Raw genomic sequence first — 25,090 nt, forward strand, 5'->3', positions numbered from 1 at the left:
TCCTTCAGTCCAGCACCAGCGGCCTCTCTAGGATTTAAAACTTCAATGAGATAATTTGTCCGCCATCTCAGGGAGTAGAACACAGCAGAGGGGCTACTGTTGCCAGGTGACCATTTCCATACAGGGACATTTTGTAACCAGGATATGCATGGTGATGTAATACTGAAGGGGAGGAGTCAGAGGGTTCTTCATCTAGCTTGTTTAGTCACCCAATAAAGAAAGAGAGAGGAGGACATGATGGGAGGACCGAGAGAGGAGAAAATGGAGGAGCAGGTTGCAGAAGATAACAGGAAAGATAATAAGGAGATAGATGAAATTAATGAGGGGAGAGATGAAAAATGTAGAGAGGGAGAGAGAGGGGTGAAAGAGAGAGAGGGGGGGGAGAGAGAGAGGGGGGAGAGGGAGAGAGAGAGGGGTGAGAGAGAGAGACTGTTAATATTTATTGTTTATTTCACTTTTGTTTACTATCTACTTCACTTGCTTTGGCAATGTTAACACACGTTTCCCATACCAATAAAGCCCTTAAATTGAAATTGAAATTGAATTGAAAGTGAATTGAGAGAGAGGGGGGGAGAGAGAGGGGGGGGAGAGGGAGAGAGAGGGGGAGAGGGAGAGAGAGGGGGGAGAGAGAGAGAAGGGGGGAGAGAGAGGGGGGGAGAGGGAGAGAGAGAGGGGGGGAGAGAGAGAGGGGGGAGAGAGAGAGAGGGGGGGAGAGGGAGAGAGAGAGGGGGGAGAGAGAGAGGGGGGGGGGGGAGAGAGAGGGGGGGAGGGAGAGAGAGAAAGAGAGAGAGAGGGGGGGGGGAGAGCAGAGCTGGATCAGTTAAAGCAGGGCTGGAGCAAACGATTACTCACCTAGTATCTCTCCAACCTGTATTTAATAACAGATATTTCATTTAGCAGATGCTTTTATCCAAAGCCAGTCATGCATGCATACAGTGAGGGAAAAAAGTATTTGATCCCCTGCTGATTTTGTACGTTTGCCCACTGACAAAGACATGATCAGTCTATAATTTTAATGGTAGGTTTATTTGAAAAGTGAGAGACAGCATAACAACAAAAAAATCCAGAAAAACACATGTCAAAAATGTTAGTAATTGATTTGCATTTTAATGAGGGAAATAAGTATTTGACCCCTCTGCAAAACATGACTTAGTACTTGGTGGCAAAACCCTTGTTGGCAATCACAGAGGTCAGCCGTTTCTTGTAGTTGGCCACCAGGTTTGCACACATCTCAGGAGGGATTATGTTCCACTCCTCTTTGCAGATCTTCTCCAAGTCATTAAGGTTTCGAGGCTGACGTTTGGCAACTCGAACCTTCAGCTCCCTCCACAGATTTTCTATGGGATTAAGGTCTGGAGACTGGCTAGGCCACTCCAGGACCTTAATGTGCTTCTTCTTGAGCCACTCCATAATGTTTCCACCTCCATGTTTGACGGTGGGGATGGTGTTCTTGGGGTCATAGGCAGCATTCCTCTTCCTCCAAACACGGCGAGTTGAGTTGATGCCAAAGAGCTCCATTTTGGTCTCATCTGACCACAACACTTTCACCCAGTTCTCCTCTGAAACATTCAGATGTTCATTGGCAAACTTCAGACGGGCATGTATATGTGCTTTCTTGAGCAGAGGGACCTTGCGGGCGCTGCAGGATTTCAGTCCTTCACGGCGTATTGTGTTACCAATTGTTTTCTTGGTGACTATGGTCCCAGCTGCCTTGAGATCATTGACAAGATCCTCCCGTGTAGTTCTGGGCTGATTCCTCACCATTCTCATGATCATTGCAACTCCACGAGGTGAGCTCTTGCATGGAATCGCAGGCCGAGGGAGATTGACAGTTCTTTTGTGTTTCTTCCATTTGCGAATAATCGCACCAACTGTTGTCACCTTCTCACCAAGCTGCTTGGCGATGGTCTTGTAGCCCATTCCAGCCTTGTGTAGGTCTACAATCTTGTCCCTGACATCCTTGGAGAGCTCTTTGGTCTTGGCCATGGTGGAGAGTTTGGAATCTGATTGATTGATTGCTTCTGTGGACAGGTGTTTTTTTATACAGGTAACAAACTGAGATTAGGAGCACTCCCTTTAAGAGTGTGCTCCTAATCTCAGCTCGTTACCTGTATAAAAGACACCTGGGAGCCAGAAATCTTTCTGATTGAGAGGGGGTCAAATACTTATTTCCCTCATTAAAATGCAAATCAATTTATAACATTTTTGACATGCGTTTTTCTGGATATTTTTTTGTTATTCTGTCTCTCACTGTTCAAATAAACCTACCATTAAAATTATAGACTGATCATTTCTTTGTCAGTGGGCAAACGTACAAAATCAGCAGGGGATCAAATACTTTTTTCCCTCACTGTACAAGGTGTTGGTCATCTTCATATTTGACCTAATACTTATTTATTTAAACTACAGTAGTAGTTACAGTGTTACTGACTAAATACTTTTTTTCCCCACTGTACATACACACACACATACATATACATATATATATACATACACATATACACATACACACATGCACACACACATACAAACAGTGGGGGGAAAAAGTATTTAGTCAGCCACCAATTGTGCAAGTTCTCCCACTTAAAAAGATGAGAGAGGCCTGTAATTTTCATCATAGATACACGTCAACTATGACAGATAAATTGAGAAAAAAAAATCCAGAAAATCACATTGTATGATTTTTTATGAATTTATTTGCAAATTATGGTGGAAAATAAGTATTTGGTCACCTACAAACAAGCAAGATTTCTGGCTCTCACAGACCTGTAACTTCTTCTCTAAGAGGCTCCTCTGTCCTCCACTCGTTACCTGTATTAATGGCACCTGTTTGAACTTGTTATCAGTATAAAAGACACCTGTCCACAACCTCAAACAGTCACACTCCAAACTCCACTATGGCCAAGACCAAAGAGCTGTCATAGGACACCAGAAACAAAATTGTAGACCTGCACCAGGCTGGGAAGACTGAATCTGCAATAGGTAAGCAGCTTGGTTTGAAGAAATCAACTGTGGGAGCAATTATTAGGAAATGGAAGACATACAAGACCACTGATAATCTCGCTCGATCTGGGGCTCCATGCAAGATCTCACCCCGTGGGGTCAAAATGATCACAACAACGGTGAGCAAAAATCCCAGAACCACACGGGGGGACCTAGTGAATGACCTGCAGAGAGCTGGGACCAAAGTAACAAAGCCTACCATCAGTAACACACTACGCCGCCAGGGACTCAAATCCTGCAGTGCCAGACGTGTCCCCCTGCTTAAGCCAGTACATGTCCAGGCCCGTCTGAAGTTTGCTAGAGTGCATTTGGATGATCCAGAAGAGGATTGGGAGAATGTCATATGGTCAGATGAAACCAAAATATAACTTTTTGGTAAAAACTCAACTCGTCGTGTTTGGAGGACAAAGAATGCTGAGTTGCATCCAAAGAACACCATACCTACTGTGAAGCATGGGGGTGGAAACATCATGCTTTGGGGCTGTTTTTCTGCAAAGGGACCAGGATGACTGATCCGTGTAAAGGAAAGAATGAATGGGGCCATGTATCGTGAGATTTTGAGTGAAAACCACCTTCCATCAGCAAGGGCATTGAAGATGAAACGTGGCTGGGTCTTTCAGCATGACAATGATCCCAAACACACCGCCCGGGCAACGAAGGAGTGGCTTCGTAAGAAGCATTTCAAGGTCCTGGAGTGGCCTAGCCAGTCTCCAGATCTCAACCCCATAGAAATCTTTGGAGGGAGTTGAAAGTCTGTGTTGCCCAGCGACAGCCCCAAAACATCACTGCTCTAGAGGAGATCTGCATGGAGGAATGGGCCAAAATACCAGCAACAGTGTGTGAAAACCTTGTGAAGACTTACAGAAAACATTTGACCTGTGTCATTGCCAACAAAGGGTATATAACAAAGTATTGAGAAACTTTTGTTATTGACTAAATACTTATTTTCCACCATAATTTGCAAATAAATTCATTAAAAATCCTACAATGTGATTTTCTGGATTTTTTTTCTCAATTTGTCTGTCATAGTTGACTTGTACCTATGATGTAAATTACAGGCCTCTCTCATCTTTTTAAGTGGGAGAACTTGCACAATTGGTGGCTGACTAAATACTTTTTTCCCCCACTGTACATACACACATACATACATATACATCCTATAAAAATATATATTCCCCTTTATTACTTTCCAACCCCACCACCCCTTCCCTACTTGGAGTAAACTAGTGGAAAACAATGCTTAGGCCTCTACTTCCAGCTTATACTTACTATATACATTTTATGGACACAGTCAATTTTACAATCATTATATTTTGTTTTTAGACAGGATCTACAAACAAGGATCCAGGCTAGATGAAGACAACCCAGTATAGATAGGATCCAGTATAGAGGAAGAAAACCCAGTATAGACAGGATCCAGGCTAGAGGAAGACAACCCAGTATAGACAGGATCCAGTATAGAGGAAGAAAACCCAGTATAGACAGGATCCAGGCTAGAGGAAGAGAACCCAGTATAGACAGGATCCAGGCTAGATGAAGACAACCCAGTATAGACAGGATCCAGTATAGAGGAAGAAAACCCAGTATAGACAGGATCCAGGCTAGAGGAAGACAACCCAGTATAGATAGGATCCAGGCTAGAGGAAGACAACTCATTATAGACAGGATCCAGGCTAGAGGAAGAGAACCCAGTATAGACAGGATCCAGGCTAGAGGAAGAGAACCCAGTATAGACAGGATCCAGACTAGATGAAGACATCCCAGTATAGACAAGATCCTGGCTAGAGGAAGACAACCCTGGACAGACAGGATATAGTGTCACGTCTCCTCCCGTCGCTACCCTCCGGCGCTCTGATTCATTTACATTTACATTTTAGATTTACATTTACATTTTACTGATTCGCCGGTCTACTGAGCCACCGGTCTGAGCGCACCACCTCAGCAAACAACGGAATGGAAACCCAACGCACCCTAAATCACCTCCAGCGCACCTGCACCTCATCATCTCATCACCAGCCCTATTTAGCCCTGGACTGTTCTGGATGATGTAGTGTGTGATTGTTTAGCTTCGTGTCCTCTTTGTTATTTCTCTTTGTTATTGTTAAGTAAACCTTGACCTTGTTAATTCCTGCGTCTGCGTCCTGCCTCTTCGTATCCTCAGTACTCGTCACATATAGGCTAGAGCCAGCAGAAACCTGCACACAAAACAGTAATAGAATATAACTTTATTGTACATTTCCAGACTGGATATATTTATTTCACACCATAACACAACACAGGCAGTGTTGGCGAAGCTACTCTGAAAATATAGTTTACCAAGCTATCAATTACCTGGAAGTTAAGATACACCAAAGCTACTCTGAAAATATAGTTTTACATCTAAACCTGAAATATCATAGACTGCAAATTACAAGAACAAGATCACGCTGGAGAATATTTCGCAGGAGAATTAGGCAGGTGTGTTGCCGAAAAAAGAAAGGAAATTCTTGCCCACTTCACCCATATTGGCTACAACGCAAAAAAATAAATTAACTACATTTTACATATTTAGCAGACGCTCTTATCCAGAGCGACTTACAGTTCGTAAGGGCGTACATTTTTCATACCGGCCCCCCATGGGAATCGAACCCACAACCCTGGCGTTTGCAAGTGCCATGCTCTACCAACTGAGCTACAGGAGGCCTTTGTGTCACACCCTGGCTCTGGGACTCTATATGTTGAGCCAGGGTGTGTTCATTCTATGTGTTTATTTCTATGTTGGTAGTTCTGTTGTGTTTATTTCTAGGTTGGCCAGAGTGACTCCCAATCAGAGGCAACGAGTGTCAGCTGTCGTTGGTTGTCTCTGATTGGGAGCCATATTTAAACTGTCTGTTTTCCCTTTGTGTTTGTGGGTTCTTGTTCCGTGTTGGTCATTGTTACCGTGGACTTCACGAGTCGTTTCTTGTTTTGTTTATTGTGGTCTATTATCACTAAAGATAATAAAGTTTAAACATGTTCGTTCATCACGCTGCGCATTGGTCTCTCCCTGACGATCGTGACACTTTGAAACTACTGAAAACAAGACCAAGATTTGAATTTAGTTCAACCAAGCTACTGCTAACTGTAGTTAATTACTAGTTTGAACTACCACACTGGACACAGGGTAGTCAAAATCATGATTTGTTTTGCTGTTTTAAGGGGCTAATAGCAAGGGCAATCTATCTTCCTGTCTGTACCTGCAGTAAGCTGCAGCCAGGTGTAGATATTTTAGACCAGGGCAGCCCGCAGTGCCCATCGGATCAGTCCCACCAACCCAGACGGGTTCTCGACTTACAGTTGAGAGTTAGAATAGTAGAATACACAAGGTGCAATTTCTAAATTTGTTTGTGCATCAGCAGTTTTCCTCTTGTTATATCAGTCACTGACAGTCACTCAGTTAGCCCATATCAGCAAAAAATATATATATATATATTTTGTTAGTCAGTCTCACTCAGATATCATGTTAAAAACTGCAAACATTTCACTCCACCCCATGGCAAATGAATAGAATTGCATGAAATTAGTTATAAAATTGCAAAGGTTTCTCTCTGCCCCATAGTAAAATGTGTAGAATTGCACAAAATTAACTCTAAAATGTATTTTTTTCTCTCTCTCTCTGCTGTCAAAGGGGGGCCACTAAAATGTTTTCCTCGCAATGTGAGGAGGATCATGGATGTGGGTACGGCAAACCCACGAGCCACTGCAGCCCCCCTCGTGATGAGTTCAGATTTTTTGTGGCCCCCCCCCCCCCACCCCCATCAAAGTTGCCCATTCCCTGTTGTAGACGGTAGTGGCGTTTCAGAAGTCGAAGAGGCAGGGGCATCCAACGCTGCTCCAGACCATGGTCAGGGACATGCAGACCAGCACGTCAGGTGACTGGAAGGCTGGGAGAGGGGTCAGAGTGCTCAGGGAACCACGACAACCGGCACGTCAGGTGACTGGAAGGCTGGGAGAGGGGTCAGAGTGCTCAGGGAACCACGACAACCGGCACGTCAGGTGACTGGAAGGCTGGGAGAGGGGTCAGAGTGCTCAGGGAACCACGACAACCGGCCAGTCAGATTCCACACACACCTACAGCACAGCAGCAAACATCAGGGTTCGGGGACAATGCCGTTTTCAATAAAAAAAATGTGGTAACACTTTATTTAAAGCATGCTTTATTACTTGTTATAAACATGAGTCTTCAAAATGTCTTATTATAAGGCGCATAAAATGTTGCGTCTCTATGTGGGACATTTTCAACTGATAAAAATAGGCTGTTAATTTGTCAGGATCCTAATGGATTCGACACTTCCTCAACTAACTGAGGACTGAAATTAAAACCTTTTTAAAACCAAGACACCTACCTCGTACAGTCCCAAGGTGGTAGTCTTTAGCACCCCATCAGAGACTGCCAGAGGTCCAGACAACAGGCCCTCCGATTTGACACATTCAACTCTGTCTGAGAAGTAGTTGGTGAACCAGGTGAGGCAGTCATTTGAGAAACCAAGGCTATTTAGTCTGCCAATAAGAATGCGGTGGTTGACAGAGTCGAAAGCCTTGGCCAGGTCGATGAAGACGGCTGTGCAGTACTGTCTTTTATCGATCGCGGTTATAATATCGTTTAGGACCTTGAGCGTGGCTGAGGTGCACCCATGACCAGCTCGGAAACCGGATTGCATAGCGGAGAAGGTACGGTGGGATTCGAAATGGTTGGTGATCTGTTTGTTAACTTGGCTTTCAAAAACTTTCGAGAGGCAGGGCAGGATGGATATAGGTCTGTAACAGTTTGGATGTAGAGTGTCACCCCCTTTGAAGAGAGGGATGACCGTGGCAGCTTTTCAATATGGGGATCTCAGACGTTACGAAAGAGAGGTTGAACAGGCTAGTAATAGGGGTTGCGACAATTTCGGCGGCTCATTTTAAAAAGAAAGAGTCCAGATTGTCTAGCCCAGCTGATTTGTTGGGTCCAGATTTTTCAGCTCTTTCAGAACATCAGCTGTCTGAATTTGTGTAAAGGAGAAGCGGGGGGGGGGGGAGCATGGGCAATTTGCAGCGGAGGGTGCAGAGCTGGTGGCCGGGGTAGTGGTAGCCAGGTGGAAAGCATGGCCAGCCGTAGCAAAATGCTTGTTGAAATTCTCAATTATTGTAGATTTATCGGTGGTGACAGTGTTTCCTAGCCTCAGTGCAGTGGGCAGTTGGGAGGAGGTGCTCTTATTCTCCATGGACTTTACAGTGTCCCAAAACTTTTTGGAGTTAGTGCTACAGGATCAACATTTCTGTTTGAAAAAGCTACTCTTTGCTTTCCTAACTGATTGTACATATTGGTTCCTGACTTCCCTGAAAAGTTGCATACGTGGGGGCTGTTCGATGCTAATGCAGTACGCCACAGGATGTTTTTGTGCTGGTCAAGGGCAGTCAAGTCTGAGGAGAACCAGGGGCTATATCTGTTCTTAGTTCTGAATTTTTTGAATGGGGCATGCTTATTTAAGATTGAGAGGAAAGCACTTTTAATGAACAACCAGGCATCCTCTACTGATGGAATGAGGCCAATATCCATCCAGGATACCCGGGCCAGGTCAATTAGAAAGGCCTGCTCGCTAAAGTGTTTTAGGGAGCGTTTGACAGTGATGAGGAGTGGTCGTTTGACCGCGGACCCATTACGGATGCAGGCAATAAGGCAGTGATCGCTGAGATCCTGGTTGAAGACAGTGGAGGTGTATTTAGAGGGTAAATTAGTCAGGATGATATCTATGAGGGTGCCCATGTTTACAGTTTTTGGGTTGTACCTGGTAGGTTCGTTGATAATTTGTTTGAGATTGAGGGCATCTAGTTTATATTGTAGGTTGGCCGGGGTGTTAAGTTTAGGTCACCAGTTTAGGTCCCAGTTTAGGTCACCAAGCAGTACGAACTCTGAGTATAGATGGGGGGCAATCAGTTCACATATGGTGTCCAGGGCACAGCTCAAGTCTGAGGGGGATCTGTAGCAAGTGGCAACAGTGAGAGACTTATTTCTAAAAAGTGAATTTTTAGAAGTAGAAGCGCAAACTGTTTGGTGGCCTTCCTAAGCCGGGATTCAGACACAGCTAGAACATCAGGGTTGGCGGAGTGTGCTAACGCAGTGAATAACTCAAACTTAGGGAGGAGGCTTCTGATGTTAACATACAAGAAACCAAGGCTTTTACGGTTACAGAAGTCAACAAATGATAACGCCTGGGGAGTAGGAGTGATACTGGGGGCTACAGGGCCTGGGTTAACCTTTACATCACCAGAGGAACAGAGAAGGAGTAGAATAAGGATACGGCTAAAGGCTTTAAGAACTGGTCTTCTAGTGCGTTGGGTACAGAGAAAAAAAGGGGCAGATTTCCGGGCATTGTAGAATAGATTCAGGGCATTATGTACAGACAAGGATATGGAAGGATATGAGTACAGTGGAGGTAAACCTAAGCGTTGGGTAACGATGAAAGAGATAGCATCACTGGAGGCACCGATTGAGCCGGTCTCCGCTTGTATGGGGGTTGGGACAAAGGAGCTGTCTAAGGCAGGTTTAGCTGGGCTGGGGGATCTACAGTGAAATAGTACAAGAAGAAATAACCTAAACAGAAATAAGCAAACCATATTGGCATGGGAGAGAGGCATAAAGCAATCACAGGTGTTATTCGAGAGAGCGAAGACAACAGCTGGTAATGACGACAAAGTTTGGGCTGAGGCTAAACATAAACAGGATGTGGTACCATATAAAGGAACAGTCCAGCAGGCATCAGCTGGATAGCTGAGTTATCATAAGGTCCGGTGAACAGCAATAGGAGAGTTCAGAGGTAGTTCGGGGGCTGCTACAGCACTGGCGAGCAAGAGGCCCGGCTTGCGTGTGCTAGCGGGCCGGGGCTAGCAGATGGATCTTTGTGGTCGACGTCGTAACGGGAAGCCTGTTGAAACCACATCAGACAATTTCGTCGGCAAACCAGTCGTGTTGGATCGGCGGGGCTCCGTGTCAACACTAGGAGGTCCCGTCCGGTTGACAGAGAGGTAGATAGCCGGGAGATGGGCCTGGCTCGAGGCTAGCTCAAGGCTAACTGGTGCTTGCTAAGGGGCAATGGTAATTAGCCAATGACAACAGCCATTTGGTTGCAGCTAGCTGGTTGCGATGATCCGGCGCTCGGGTCCAGTGATTCCCACAGAAAATCCGATATGCTCTGGGTCGATAGCACTTTGTGCAGACTGGCCGACAAATTGTCCAGGCTAGAGCTAGAGCTGGCTGGTGGGTAGTGCAGGCCACGGACAATGGTTTAGACCGCTAACGGTGGCTAATAGCAAGTAGCTAGCTAGCTGGCTACCACAGCCATTCGGTTGCAGCTAGACTAGTTTCAGCTTAAGGTTCTTGATAAAAGTTATAAAGAAATAATAGAATCCTTTCCACGTTGGGTGAGGCGGGTTGCAGGAAAGTATATTTAGTTAAAAAATGAAAAGTAAAATTGAGAAATATATACAAAATAGAAAAAAAACTAAGAAACTGGCTATTTACACAAGGACACCACAGAAAACACGACCGCACTGCTACGCCATCTTGGATCCAATTTGTAACAGTATGTAACATTATGTACACACCAACCTGGACTCAGCGGCAGACGTAACATAGTAAGTGTAAATGCCGAGAGGATCCGGTCCTGAATAGACCATTTCAAACCAGGGACTGTTTCTCTCCTAGTGGAATGAATAAACAAAATCTACAGGAAAGAGGAGAGCAGGGAGGGGGAGAGAGGATAGAGGCTGGGAGGGAGGTTGGAGGGGGGGAGCGGCTGAGAGAAAGGGGAAGCAGATAGAGGCTGGGACAGGGACAGGGACAGGGACAGGGACAGGGACAGGGAGTGTGTTGTAGTGGTTCTCTGCTGGGGAATGGGTTCCTGCAAATTTCTGAATGCTGCAGCAGTGAGCACTGAATCAGAATGATCACAGAGAGGCATAGGAAAAGTAGAGGATATGCAGAAGAGAGGAGATGCAGAGGAGAGGAGAGGCAGATGAGAGGAATGGAGAAGAGAAGAGAAGAGAGAGAAGAGAAGAGAAGAGAAGAGAAGAGAAGAGAAGAGAAGAGAAGAGAAGACAAGAGAAGAGAAGAGAAGAGAAGAGAAGAGGAGAGGAGAGGAGAGGAGAGGGGAGGGAGAGGAGAGACAGAGGAGAGGAGAGACTGAGGAGAGGAGAGGCAGAGGAGAGGCAGAGGAGAGGCAGAGGAGAGGAGAGACAGAGGAGAGGATAGGCAGAGGCAGAGGCAAAGGAGAGGAGAGGAGAGGAGAGGAGAGGAGAGGAGAGGAGAGGAGAGGAGAGGAGAGGAGAGGAGAGGAGAGGAGAGGAGAGGAGAGGAGAGGAGAGGAGAGGAGAGGAGAGGAGAGGAGAGGAGAGACAGAGGAGAGGAGAGGCAGAGGCAGAGGCAGAGGCAGAGGCAGAGGCAGAGGCAGAGGCAGAGGCAGAGGAGATAAAGAGGAGAGGAGAGAAGAGGAGAGGAAAGACAGAGTAGAAGCAGAGGATATGTAGAGGAGAGGAGAGACAGAGGAGAGGAGAGACAGAGGAGAGGAGAGGAGAGGTAGAGGCAGAGGAGAGCTGGAGGAGCGGAGAGGAGAGAACAGGAAAGGTAGAGGAGAGGAGAGGAGAGGAGAGGAGAGGAGAGGAGAGGAGAGAGAGGAGAGGAGAGGAGAAACAGAGACAAGAGACAAGAGACAAGAGACAAGAGACAAGAGACAAGAGACAAGAGACAGGGGAGAGTCAGAGGAGAGGAGGAGGAGACTCAGAGGAGAGTGAGGGGAGAGACAGATGAAAAGAGAAAGAGAGGAGAGGCAGAGGAAGGAATGGGGGAGGGAGGGAGGAGAGGGGGAGAGTTGCAAATAGGAGAGACAGAGAGGAGATGCAGAGAGGAGAGGCAGAGGAGAGGAGAGACTGAGGAGAGGTAAGGCAGGGGAGAGTAGAGGAGAGGCAGACGAGAGAGAGAAGAAGAAGAGAAGAAGCAGAGGAGGTGACAGAGGAGAGAAGTGGCAGAGGATATTCAGAGAATTAGAGAGGTAGAGGAGAGGAGATGAGAGGAGAGGAGGGGAGAGTGAGGCAGAGTAGAAGAGAGGAGAGGAGAGGAGAGGAGAGGAGAGGAGAGGAGAGGAGAGGAGAGGAGAGGAGAGGAGAGGAGAGGAGAGGAGAGGAGAGGAGAGGAGAGGAGAGGAGAGGAGAGGAGAGGCAGAGGAGAGCAGACAGAGAGGAGAGGCAGAGAGAGTGAGGGGAGAGGCAGAGGGGAGGAGAGACAGAGGAGAGGAGAGAGGAGAGGCAGAGAGAGTGAGGGGAGAGGCAGAGGAGAGCAGACAGAGAGGAGAGGCAGAGGAAAGAGTGGGGGAGGGAGGAGAGGAGAGGAGAGGAGAGGAGAGGAGAGGAGAGGAGAGGAGAGGAGAGGAGAGGAGAGGAGAGGAGAGGAGAGGAGAGGAGAGGAGAGGAGAGGAGAGGTAGTGGAGAGAGAAACAGAGGATAGAGAGAGAGGTGAGAACAGAGAGAGGAGAGGAGAGGAGAGAGAGGAGAGGAGAGGAGAGGAGAGGAGAGGAGAGGAGAGGAGAGGAGAGGAGAGAGAGGAGAGGAGAGGAGAGGAGAGGAGAGGAGAGGAGAGGAGAGGAGAGGAGAGGAGAGGTAGAGGAGATACAGATGGGAGAGGCAGAAGATCGACAGAGGAGAGGAGAGGAGAGGAGAGGAGAGGAGAGGAGAGGAGAGGAGAGGAGAGGAGAGGAGAGGAGAGGAGAGGAGAGGAGAGGAGAGGAGAGGAGAGGAGGAGGAGAGACAGAGGAAGGAGTGGGGGGAGGGAGGGAGGAGAGGGGGAGGAAGGGGGAGAGTAGAAGGGGGGGAGAGAGGTAGGAAAGTAGAAGGGAGGGGGAGCGGGAGGGGGAGAGGGGGGAGGAAGGAGAGGGGGAGGGAGGAGAGGGGGAGTGGGAGAGGGGAGGGAGAGAGGGGAGGTAGAAAGGGGAGGGGGAGGAAGGAGACGGGAGGGGAGAAGGGAGGGAGAGAGGGAGGGAGAGAGGGGAGAGAGGAGAGTTGGAGGAAGGAGAGGGGAGGGAGAGAGAGAGGGGAGGGAGAGAGGTGTGTTGAGAGTATAAAACACTCCTTACTTCTTCATTATTCTGCCGTCTGTGTCTGTGTGCGTCTGTGTGTGTCTGTGTGTTTTTGTGTGTGTATGTGTCTGTTGTGTGTGTGTGTGTGTGTCTGTGTGTGTGTGTTTGTGTGTGTGTGTGTCTATGTCTGTTTGTGTGGGTGTGTGTGTGTCTGTTTTGTTTGTGTATGTGTGTGTGTGTGTGTGTGTGTGTGTTGTGTGTGTGTGTGTGTGTGTGTCTGTGTGTGTGTGTGTGTGTGTGTGTGTGTGTGTGTGTGTGTGTGTGTGTGTGTGTGGTGTTTGTGCGTTAGTCCCAAGTAAATGGTTGTAGAATGGTCAATAACTGTCAACAACATTTCAACTAACTATCCACTAACCCTAAACCTTTCCTTAACCCTAACCCTTACTCTAAACTTAGCAAGCCGTTGCTTACAACAGTTTTTAGTATATATCTGTAGAGCATCTACTGGTACCATTAAAATAAAGGGTGACCCGTTCGGTCTTGACTAGAAATACGGTATATATGGGAGGACCATCCTACTCAGTGAATTTCATAAAAATAAAAATAGTGAAACATTTTTTAAAAAGTTATCCTTTTTATATAAAACACTACTAAATATATTCACGTCATCAAATAATTGATTAAAACACACTGTTTTGCAAAGAAGGTCTACAGTAGCCTCAACAGCACTCTGTAGGGTAGCACCATGGTGTAGCCGGAGGACAGCTAGCTTCCGTCCTCCTCTTGGTATATTGACTTCAATACAAAACCTAGGAGGCTCATGGTTCTCACCCCCTTCCATAGACTTACACAGTAATTATGATGACCTGCGGAGCACATCCTCCAACCTATCAGAGCTCTTGCAGCATGAACTGACATGTTGTCTACCCAATCAAAGGATCAAAGAACCCTCAACAGAACAGGGAACCCTCAGCAGAACAGGGAACCCTCAGCAGAACAGGGAACCCTCAGCAGAACAGGGAACCCTCAGCAGAACAGGGAACCCTCAGCAGAACAGGGAACCCTCAACAGAACAGGGAACCCTCAGCAGAACAGGGAACCCTCAGCAGAACAGGAACCCTCAACAGAACAGGGAACCCTCAGCAGAACAGGGAACCCTCAGCAGAACAGGGAACCCTCAACAGAACAGGGAACCCTCAACAGAACAGGGCACAGACACATGCATACACACAAGGTACACATGGATTTTATATTGTGATATGTGGTAGTAGAGTAGGGGGCCTGGGGGCACACAATTAATGTGTTGTGAAATCTGTTGTGAATGTATTGAAATGTTTTTAAAAAATTATAACTGCCTTAATTTTTTTCTTAACCCCAAGAAGAGTAGCTGCTACCTTGGCAGCAGCTAATGGGGATACATAATACATACAAATACAAACCCTCAACAGAACAGGGAACCCTCAACAGAACAGGGAATGAACTGAGAAGACCTCTAGTTCTTCAGAATTTCAATATATTGTTCCTAAACACTTGACATAAATAATATGCCATTTAGCAGACGCTTTTATCCAAAGCGACTTACAGTCATGCGTGCATACATATTTTTTGTGTATGGGTGGTCCCGGGGATCGAACCCACTACCTTGGCGTTACAAGCGCCGTGCTCTACCAGCTGAGCTACAGAGGACCACATCAAGGAGGTAAGAATTTCACTGTACTGTTTTACACCCGTTGTATCCTGTGTAAGTGGCAAATAAACTTTGAAACTTGAACTTAACCTGTATAAATAAAATAAATGCAATGAAATGAAATGGACACTGAACAGAGGGGTAATTAGGTAATTATGGAACATCATTTTCCAAAAGGAAACTCCAGCACAAAAACCACACGAGAAATAATTTTCAAACAGACTGTCCTATTAAAATTTACACCATAATGGCCCATTCCAAACATTAAAAAGTTAAAGACAAAACACCTTCATTTATAAGAGTTACCATAAGTTACAATGATCTAGTTTCCATAATAAAAACTAAGTATTACAGTATAAAATGTATTGGCATTGGATGTATGTATGGAGGACCAAACCTGTCGTAATTATAATTTAATTAATTAATTAATTAATGCACACTTAATTAAATAACTGAGCAGGGAAATACAAAATACTGACTCAACATAATTAATTTTCTCTACATATCTGTATGTATTCAATTATTTATATACAGTGCTTTCGGAAAGTATTCAGACCCCTTGACTTTTTCCCACATTTTGTTAAGTTACAGTCTAATTCCAAAATTGATTAAATTAATTGTTTTCCTCATTGATCGACACACAATACCCCAGAATGACGAAGCAAAAAAACAGGTTTTTTAGAAATGTTTGCACTAATATTTTTTGTAAACTCTTCACAGTTGTGTTCTGTGGATGTCACGGTTCAGACAGACGACCAGAGGACCACAATTGCGTCACACCAGAAAGTTTATTAAAACTTAAGGGAAAAGGGAAGTAGGGAGTGAATGAAGGCTCCAGGGGTAACAGGGATCCCGTCCAATGTGCTGGGTCTGTGCCCCCCCCAGTGGCAGCGATGCGTCCTATGAAGCCGGTGGTGGGTGGTCCAGAAGTCCTGGGGGGGGGAGACACAGACACAACAGGGCGGAATGAAACAAGGCAGCAGTACAGTTCAAGGGAAATCCAAAATACGTAGTAGCAAGGCAGAAGGCTGGTCAGAGTTACCGGGATTGAAGAGTAGTCAGGAGTCGTAATGGCAGAAGCAGGTCTGGATCTCCTGGGGCAGAAGAGTATCCAAAAATCAGGCAGGTCCGGGGTCACAAAACCAGGGTGAGCCAGAAGCGCGAGCAAACAGGTTCCGGGTGTGAGCTTTGCAGACGATCTGACACCGGAGAGCTGAAAGACAGGGCCTTAAATACTGGGAGAGGTAGTGGGTAATGCAGCGCAGCTGGCAGAGTAATTAGAGCAGAGCAGAGCAGGGACAGGTGGAGCTAGTTAGGCTGAGTAGAGAGAGTGGTGAGCAGAGTGGAAGAAAATTAAGGTGGTAACCCGGTGGAGTGAGAGGCTCATGACAGAACCCCCCCCCCAAGGGACGGCCCCAGAAGTCCCAAGAGCAACACCACGCCGGGCGGGAGGAGGGGAGCCGGAGGAGGGCTAGAACTCCTCCGAACGGTCCGAGTGAACGTCCTCATCCTCGGAGGAAGCCGGAGGGCCGTGGTCGGGAGATGGGACAGGTCCCGAGACAGGATCAGGCACAGGACAGGAAGCCGAGCGGGCAGGACGGTTAGGGACCCCTCTGGGGCGGCCCCTACGGATTGCAGGTTGATCAGGATGCCGTTGGTGGAAAGCGGTGATGAGAGTCCTATCCACAATCCGACTAGCTGGCACCCAGGTCCTTTCCTCAGGTCCATAGCCCTCCCAGTCAATGAGGTACTGGAGACCCCTACCCCTCCGTCTGGACCGAAGCAGGCGGCGGACGGTGTAAACCAGACCACCATCGACGAGCCGTGGAGGAGGAGGACAAGGCGCAGCAGGGACCAGCGGACTCTCATGGATGGGCTTAATCTTAGACACATGGAAAGTGGGGTGCACCCTCAGGGAATTAGGCAGTTGGAGCCGGACAGCAGTTGGGCTAATCACTCTTATGATAGGGAATGGGCCAATGAACCGAGGTGCCAGCTTCTGCGACTCCACCCTGAGTGGCAGGTTCTTCGATGACAACCACACCCTTTGACCAACATGGTAGGTGGGAGCAGGAATTCTCCGACGGTTGGCCCCGGTAGTGTAGCTGGCAACGGATCTGAGGAGTGTGGCTCGGGCTTGTGACCAGGTGCGGCGACATCGACGGGCAAAAGCAAGTGCAGATGGGCAAGTAACCTCCTCTTCCTGGCTGGCAAATAGAGGAGGCTGGTATCCATAAACACATTGGAAAGGGGACATACCGATGGCAGAGCAGGTCAGAGAATTGTGTGCGTACTCCACCCATGTCAATTGCTGCGACCAGGAGTGGGGGTTGCGTGAAGTCATGCATCGCAGTGCCTTCTCGAGCTCCTGATTAGCCCGCTCTGACTGCCCATTGGATTGGGGATGGAATCCGGAAGTCAGACTGACTGTGGCTCCCAGCAGGTGACAGAACTCCTTCCAAAAAGCGGAGGAGAATTGTGGACCACGGTCAGAAACTACATCCTTTGGCAGTCCGTGGATCCGGAAGACGTGTTCCAGGACCACCTGGGCGGTCTCCTTGGCGGTTGGGAGCTTGGGGAGGGGAATGAAGTGTGCCATCTTGCTGAAACGGTCAACGATGGTGAGAATGACGGTCATGCCACTTGAAGGGGGCAGCCCCGTGACAAAGTCAAGGGCGATGTGAGACCAGGGACGTCTGGGCACAGGCAGGGGCTGCAGCAATCCGGCTGGGGGCTGGCAGGACGACTTGTGTTGGTTGCAGATGGGGCAGGCTTGGACGAATTCCCGTACATCCTTCCTCAGAGAGGGCCACCAGAACCTCTGGGCGAGCAGGTTGTAAGTGCGGGTGGAGCCAGGGTGACAAGCTAGGCGGGAGTCATGTCCCCACTGAACGACCTGGGACCTCAGGTCTTCGGGGACAAAAAGGCGGTCAGCTGGGCAAGTGCTGGGACCTGGCTGGTTACGGAGAGCCTCCAGCACCTGTTCCTCAACAGCCCAGGTCAGAGCTGCAACGATGCAGGGACTTGGCAGAATCGACACAGGGTCCTTGGAGGGGGTGTCATCCTTCTGGAATTGACGGGAGAGGGCGTCTGGCTTGGTGTTGCGTGATCCAGGCCGGTATGACAGAGTGAAATTAAACCTGGTGAAGAACAGGGCCCAGCGGGACTGCCTGGAGTTCAACCGTTTGGCCGTGCGGATGTACTCCAAGTTCTTATGATCGGTCCAAACGAGAAATGGAATGGTGGACCCCTCCAGCCAGTGACGCCACTCCTCCAAGGCAAGCTTCACAGCCAGCAGCTCACGGTTCCCTATGTCGTAATTGCACTCAGAGGGGGACAACCGACGTGAGAAAAAGGCACAGGGATGGAGCTTCCTATCCTCCGCAGCCCACTGAGAAATCACAGCACCAACTCCCACATCCGAGGCGTCCACCTCCACAATGAATTGCCGGTCCACATCAGGCATCTGGAGGATGGGAGCGGAGGTGAACCTCACCTTGAGGGTACTGAAGGCTTTGTCGGCTGCTGGGGTCCAGGTGAAGGGTTGCTTGGTGCTGGTTAGAGCAGTGAGAGGGGCAGCAACGGTACTGTAGTTCCGGATAAACTTTCTATAGAAGTTAGCAAACCCCAGAAACTGTTGCAGCTTCTTTCTGTTCTCCGGAACTGGCCATGAAGTGACTGCTGATACTTTGGCAGGATCCATTTGGATACTTCCCTCTGCCACTATGTACCCCAGGAAGGCCACTGTCTTGACGTGAAACTCACATTTCTCTGCCTTGGCATAGAGGGAATTCTCCAGAAGACGATGAAGGACTTGCTGGACATGGCGGGTGTGTTCAGACAGGTTTCTGGAGTAGATTAAGATGTCATCCAGGTAAACGAAGACAAACTTGTTTAACATGTCCCGCAGTACATCATTCACTAGAGCCTGGAACACAGCAGGAGCATTGGTGAGGCCAAAAGGCATAACCAGATACTCGTAGTGGCCTGTTGGTGTATTGAATGCGGTTTTCCATTCATCTCCCTCCCGGATCCGCACTAGGTGGTAAGCGTTTCTGAGATCCAACTTGGTAAAAACAGTGGCTCCCTGGAGCAACTCAAAAGCAGAGGTGAGCAGAGGCAGAGGGTAACGGTTTTTCACTGTGATGTCGTTGAGTCCCCTGTAGTCGATGCAGGGGCGAAGAGATCCGTCCTTCTTCCCCACAAAGAAGAAGCCAGCACCAGCAGGAGATGAAGATGAACGGATTAATCCTGCGGACAGAGAGCCATTGATGTAGTCCTCCATGGACTTTCTTTCAGGAGCAGACAACGAATAAAGACGACCCTTTGGAGGGGCTGTTCCAGGGAGGAGGTCGATGGCACAGTCGTACGGTCGGTGAGGGGGCAGAGATGTGGCTCTTGCTTTGTTAAACACCTCTCTGAGACCATGGTAGCATTCTGGGACATTGGAGAGGTCAGGAGCGGAGTTAGTAGGTACTGGCCGAGGGGGTAGTGCGGCAGCAAGCAGGCAGGTTCGGTGGCAGTCCTCTCCCCACTCCCTGATCACCCCGGTCACCCAGTCGAGCTGAGGGTTGTGCCGGCGGAGCCATGGGTAACCCAGGATGAGGGGTTGGCCTGGAGAGGGGAGCAGGTGAAACTGGATAGTTTCTTGATGGTTTCCGGACAGACCCATCGAGACCGGGGCCGTGACATGAGTGACCGATCCGAGTAAGTGTCCGTCCAGTGCCCGGGCAGGAATAGGAGGTGTCAAACGGAGGTTCTCCAGTCCCAGTTGGCGTGCCAGCTTGATGTCCATTATGTTGGCTTCGGCGCCAGAATCCACCAGAGCAGCCAGGGTGTGAGTTGAGTCAGAGAGGCGGAGGTGAACTTGCAGCAGGGGTTTGCGGTCGGAGGACTGGATGGTCATTGAACTCAACCGGACTCCCCCTATGCCCGGTGAGCTTCGGCCCTTTAAAGGGCAGGTTACCACACGATGTCCATCACCTCCACAATAGAGGCAGAGGTTTGAGGTGAAGCGGCGCTGGCGCTCTGCAGGAGTGAGAGAGGCTCGCCCAATCTCCATAGGCTCAGACTGATCAAGCTGACCTGGGTGAGTGGCAGTAGATGACAGGAGCCCAGTCGGATCTCTCCGAATGCCGGTAGTAGGTGGACCTTGGCGCCCCCTCTCACGACGACGGGTCTGTATCCTTCTGTCGATCCTGACAGTCAGTGCGATGGCTTCATCAAGAGTGGAAGGCAGTTCATGGGAGACCAACTCGTCCTTGATATAGTCAGCCAAACTATGGAAGAACGCGTCCACCAACGATGGTGTGTTCCAAGAACTTCGTCTAGCCAGGGTTCGGAAGTCGATGGAATGGTCTGCGACGGTACGTCTGCCTTGTCGAATACTGAACAGTTCACGAGACGCCTCTGCGGTTGGTGAATCCAGGTCAAACACCTTCAGCATCTCCTCAGCAAACAGGTCGAAGGTTGCACATGCGGGGGTTTGACGTTCGAACTCTGCTGTTCCCCAGAGTCGAGCTCGGCCCGTCAGGTGAGTGATGGCATACCCAACTTTAGCCCCCTCCGTGGCGAAGGTCCTTGGCTGCAAGGAGAACTGAAGTCGGCAGCTAGTCAGGAATGGCCGGACCTGGGTTGAATCGCCGTTGAACCGCTCGGGGTTTCCAATCTTGGGTTCCGGAGCAGCGGCTGCAATGACCGGGGCAGGTAACTCGGGGGCAGGGCTGGTGGGCAGACTGGCTGGGGTAAGGTTGGTGAGGAGTTGAATGATCATGGCGAGTTGTTGTTGCTGCTGCTGGAACTGCTGCTCATGCTCATCGGTTTCCATGTCGGGGAAAGTGTGCGCTGAGTCCATAATGGTCAGATCGTACTGTCACGGTTCAGACAGACGACCAGAGGACCACAATTGCGTCACACCAGAAAGTTTATTAAAACTTAAGGGAAAAGGGAAGTAGGGAGTGAATGAAGGCTCCAGGGGTAACAGGGATCCCGTCCAATGTGCTGGGTCTGTGCCCCCCCCAGTGGCAGCGATGCGTCCTATGAAGCCGGTGGTGGGTGGTCCAGAAGTCCTGGGGGGGGGAGACACAGACACAACAGGGCGGAATGAAACAAGGCAGCAGTACAGTTCAAGGGAAATCCAAAATACGTAGTAGCAAGGCAGAAGGCTGGTCAGAGTTACCGGGATTGAAGAGTAGTCAGGAGTCGTAATGGCAGAAGCAGGTCTGGATCTCCTGGGGCAGAAGAGTATCCAAAAATCAGGCAGGTCCGGGGTCACAAAACCAGGGTGAGCCAGAAGCGCGAGCAAACAGGTTCCGGGTGTGAGCTTTGCAGACGATCTGACACCGGAGAGCTGAAAGACAGGGCCTTAAATACTGGGAGAGGTAGTGGGTAATGCAGCGCAGCTGGCAGAGTAATTAGAGCAGAGCAGAGCAGGGACAGGTGGAGCTAGTTAGGCTGAGTAGAGAGAGTGGTGAGCAGAGTGGAAGAAAATTAAGGTGGTAACCCGGTGGAGTGAGAGGCTCATGACAGTGGATGTCACTGAACAGGCTGATACCCCATTTCATTGAGCCACAGGTAAGGCTGTACAGTGAAACATAAGTATGCCCCAAATGCAATTATAAAGTCTAATACTGTACACAAGGAGGGTCGATTTCAACTGATTTGTCCTTTTTTGTCAAATTAACTAATGATTGTCTTTTGTTTGAATTTATATAACAACATTCCAAAGTTGTTAAGCATTATTTTTTGCCCAAATACGGCATGATTCCACTATTTGTATCCGTTTCAATGCAGGATATCTACTTTTGAAAGCGAACTGCAAATTCCACTATTGTGGCTAATCGTTATTGTGGCTAGCTTCACAGAGAGACTGAGAGGAGAGGCAAAGTGGAGAGGCAGAGGAGAGGCAGAGGAGAGGAGAGGAGAGGAGAGGAGAGGAGAGGAGAGGAGAGGAGAGGAGAGGAGAGGAGAGGAGAGGAGAGGAGAGGAGAGGAGAGGAGAGGAGAGGAGAGGAGAGGAGAAGCGAGGAGAGGAGAGGAGAGGAGAGGAGAGGAGAGGAGAGGAGAGGAGAGGAGAGGAGAGGAGAGGAGAGGAGAGGAGAGGAGAGGAGAAGCGAGGAGAGGAGAGGAGAGGAGAGGAGAGGAGAGGAGAGGAGAGGAGAGGAGAGGAGAGGAGAGGAGAGGAGAGGAGAGGAGAGGAGAGGAGAGGAGAGGAGAGGAGAGGAGAGGTAGTGGCTAATCGTTATTGTGGCTAGCTTCACATAGGTGGTGCTGGCCGCTGCTAATGAACAAGGCATCTCTAGATCCTGCTTTATGTGGAGGCATCAGTGGCGACCTGTCATTCAGGGCAGTGGGGCAGATATACAGTGGGGACAACAAGTATTTGATACACTGCCGATTTTGCAGGTTTTCCTACTTACAAAGCATGTAGAGGTCTGTCATTTTTTATCATAGGTACACTTCAACTGTGAGAGACGGAATCTAAAACAAAAATCCAGAAAATCACATTGTATGATTTTTAAGTAATTAATTTGAATTTTATTGCATGACATAAGTATTCATTTATTCAGGGCAGTGGGGCAGATATATTTATATATTTTATTTGTATTCTTATTTTTTGCCTGTTTTGCATGTTATGTTGGCATTAACATGTGTCACAATATCAGTTTGCAAAAATCATTGAGTTAATAAAGCCGCATACAAACATGGTCTCTTTTCTGCTTTCTTGAGTAAGGCAGCTCCAAAATGCAGGTGTTTCAGCCTAGCTCCGTGCTTTCTGTGGTGGTGGGGCAGCCAGCGGAAAATACGGAGAGTAGGGGTTGGTAATGTTCTCTAGTTGCGCCCTGATTGGCTCAGTGTTCTGTCACTCATGGGGACACTACGTCACTGCCAAGTCTAAGGGTCGAAAATTCAAGCCCCTTGGGTGCTGCCATAGAGTTACATTAGAAGTGCCCATCCAAGAAGGCTCAAGGTCATTGGCCACAGATAAAATGACGTCAAATCACGTTATATCTACCGTAGCTTTGATTGGACTGATCATGTCAACATCATACTTTCAAAATCTTAGCTATCAATCATCATCATGAATCACGTCAACAATCTACTGGCAAATCCTTTTCAATCCTTGTCATACGAAGATAAATTAGGAAGTGAAATTATAGATAAAACATATCGGTGCTCATCGACCATTGGACATAAACATTACACAACAAGTTGGAAATTGCAAATTCAACAATGAGTGGTTTGGAAGGAATCAGTGGCTAACTGCAAGCGTTGCAAAGCAATCACTAGCCTGCTATTCAGTGGAGTGGGTGTGTGGTCCAAGTCTGGGTCTAAGGGTCTCTTTTCCAAGCTTAAAAGGATAAACATTCAACATTGGCCATGCTGTCAATCCAGCATGACTTCTGCCGCTTTCAAAACAACTGGAAACTCGGAATTGGGAAATCTCAGACTTCAGTGAGTTCAATACAACTGGGAACTCGGGAAAAAACTAGCTCCGACTGGGAAGATACGTTTTGAATGGTCATCCAACTCAGAATTCCAAGTCGGTAACTCAGGCTTCTTTCTAGAGATCCAACCTGAAGATCACTGACGTCATGATTCGACCTTGTTCCCAGTTGTCTTGAAAGCACCATAAATCCAGAGAATGCCAGACTTTGATGACGAAATTTGCCCACGAAGGACCGCCGCGCCACCTTACTGTTCAAGTGAGCAAAGTACAACAAGGTGAGTCCAAAACTGTCTTGTATACTGCTGCGTAAATGATGTAATATGCCAGGGAGATATGTATACTGTAGCTAAGAAAGTAATACCAATGCTGTGGTAGCCATGCTGGTTAAGTGTGCCTTGAATTCTAAATAGATCACAGACAGTGTCACCAGCAAAGCACCCCCACACCATAACTCCTCCATGCTTTACTGTGGGAATTACACTTGCGGAGATCATCCGCTCACCCACACTACGTCTCACAAAGACACGGAGGTTGGAACCAAAAGTCTCCAATTTGGACTCCAGACCAAAGGACACATTTCCACCAGTCTAATGTCCATTGCTTGTGTTACTTGGCCCAAGCAAGTCTCTTCTTATTATTGGTAGTGGTTTCTTTTCAGCAATTTGACCATAAAGGCCTGATTCACACAGTCCCCTCTGAACAGTTGATGTTGAGATGTGTCTGTTACTTGAACTCTGTGAAGCATTTATTTGGGCTGCAATTTCTGAGGCTGGTAACTCTAATGAACTTATCCTCTGCAGCAGAGGTAACTCTGGGTCTTCCATTCCTGTGGCTGTCCTCATGAGAGCCAGTTTCATCATAGTGCTTGATGGTTTTTGCGACTGCACTTGAAAAACGTTCAAAGTCCTTTAATTGTTCCAGATTGACTGACCTTCATGTCTTAAAGTAATGATGGACTGTCATTTCTCTTTACTTATTTGAGCTGTTCTTGACATAATATGGACTTGGTCTTTTACCAAATAGGGCTATATTCTGTATACCCCACAACATTGTCAAAACACAACTGATTGGCTCAAACGGATTAAGAAGGAAAGAAATTCCACAAATTAACTTTTAGAAGGCACACCTTTTAATTGAAATGCATTCCAGGTGATTACCTCATGAAGCTGGTTGAGAGAATGCCAAGAGTGTGCAAAGCTGTCATCAAGGCAAAGGGCGGCTATTTGAAGAATCTCAAATATAAAACATATTTTGATTTGTTTAACACTTTTTTGGTTACTACATGATTCCATATGTGTTATTTCATAGTTTTGATGTCTTCACTATTATTCTACAATGTAAAAAAAATTGTACAAATAAAGAAAAAGCCTTGAATGAGTAGGTGTGTCCAAACTTTTGACTGGTAGTGTAAGTCATTTCAAGCCTAATTCATACAGTTTTGTTGAATAGGAAATGTGTCATTTAAAATATTTCATATTTGTATCATATTTGTACTGTGTACTTGAGCTTGATCTTTCAATATGCTTTGTGTTGTAGTCACGACAGACAAAGATATATAGTTAAGCTAACTTTCAAGTACATGAAAGACGGTTTCTGTTTCCCGTGTAACATCAATATGAGTAACATCAATATTGCTACATGTTCTCTTTAGTTATTTATTTGTTTGTTTTTACAAAGGCAGACTAACTTTGGCTTGTAGTCCATGTCTGCAATTGACTAATTGTTTGACTACTGTGGCCCTCTGCCACCACAGTTTCTGTCCTGTGAGTGGCTGAACTCTCACCCTGTCATCTCGTTGCAGCTCTGTGAGATCCTTAGCAGAGGTGTCGTAGTACTTTGCCTGTCTCTGCTGTCTTTCTTCGAACTTCTCCTGCTGACAGCTTGTCAT

At 47.7% G+C, this 25,090-nt stretch overlaps 1 pseudogene across 1 annotated transcript; it reads right to left on the reverse strand.

The window, feature by feature from the left end:
• Window positions 1–67: 67 nt before the first annotated feature.
• Window positions 68–25,090, reverse strand: LOC311149464 (annotated as a pseudogene). The gene is made up of 3 exons: window positions 24,986–25,090; window positions 6,790–6,936; window positions 68–196 (listed from the first exon to the last, which is right to left on the reverse strand). The product of its transcript is annotated as an uncharacterized misc_RNA (transcript).

The sequence above is a fragment of the Coregonus lavaretus genome, assembly GCF_964263955.1.
Source record: "Coregonus lavaretus genome assembly, chromosome: 22".
Lineage (NCBI taxonomy): Eukaryota > Metazoa > Chordata > Actinopteri > Salmoniformes > Salmonidae > Coregonus > Coregonus lavaretus.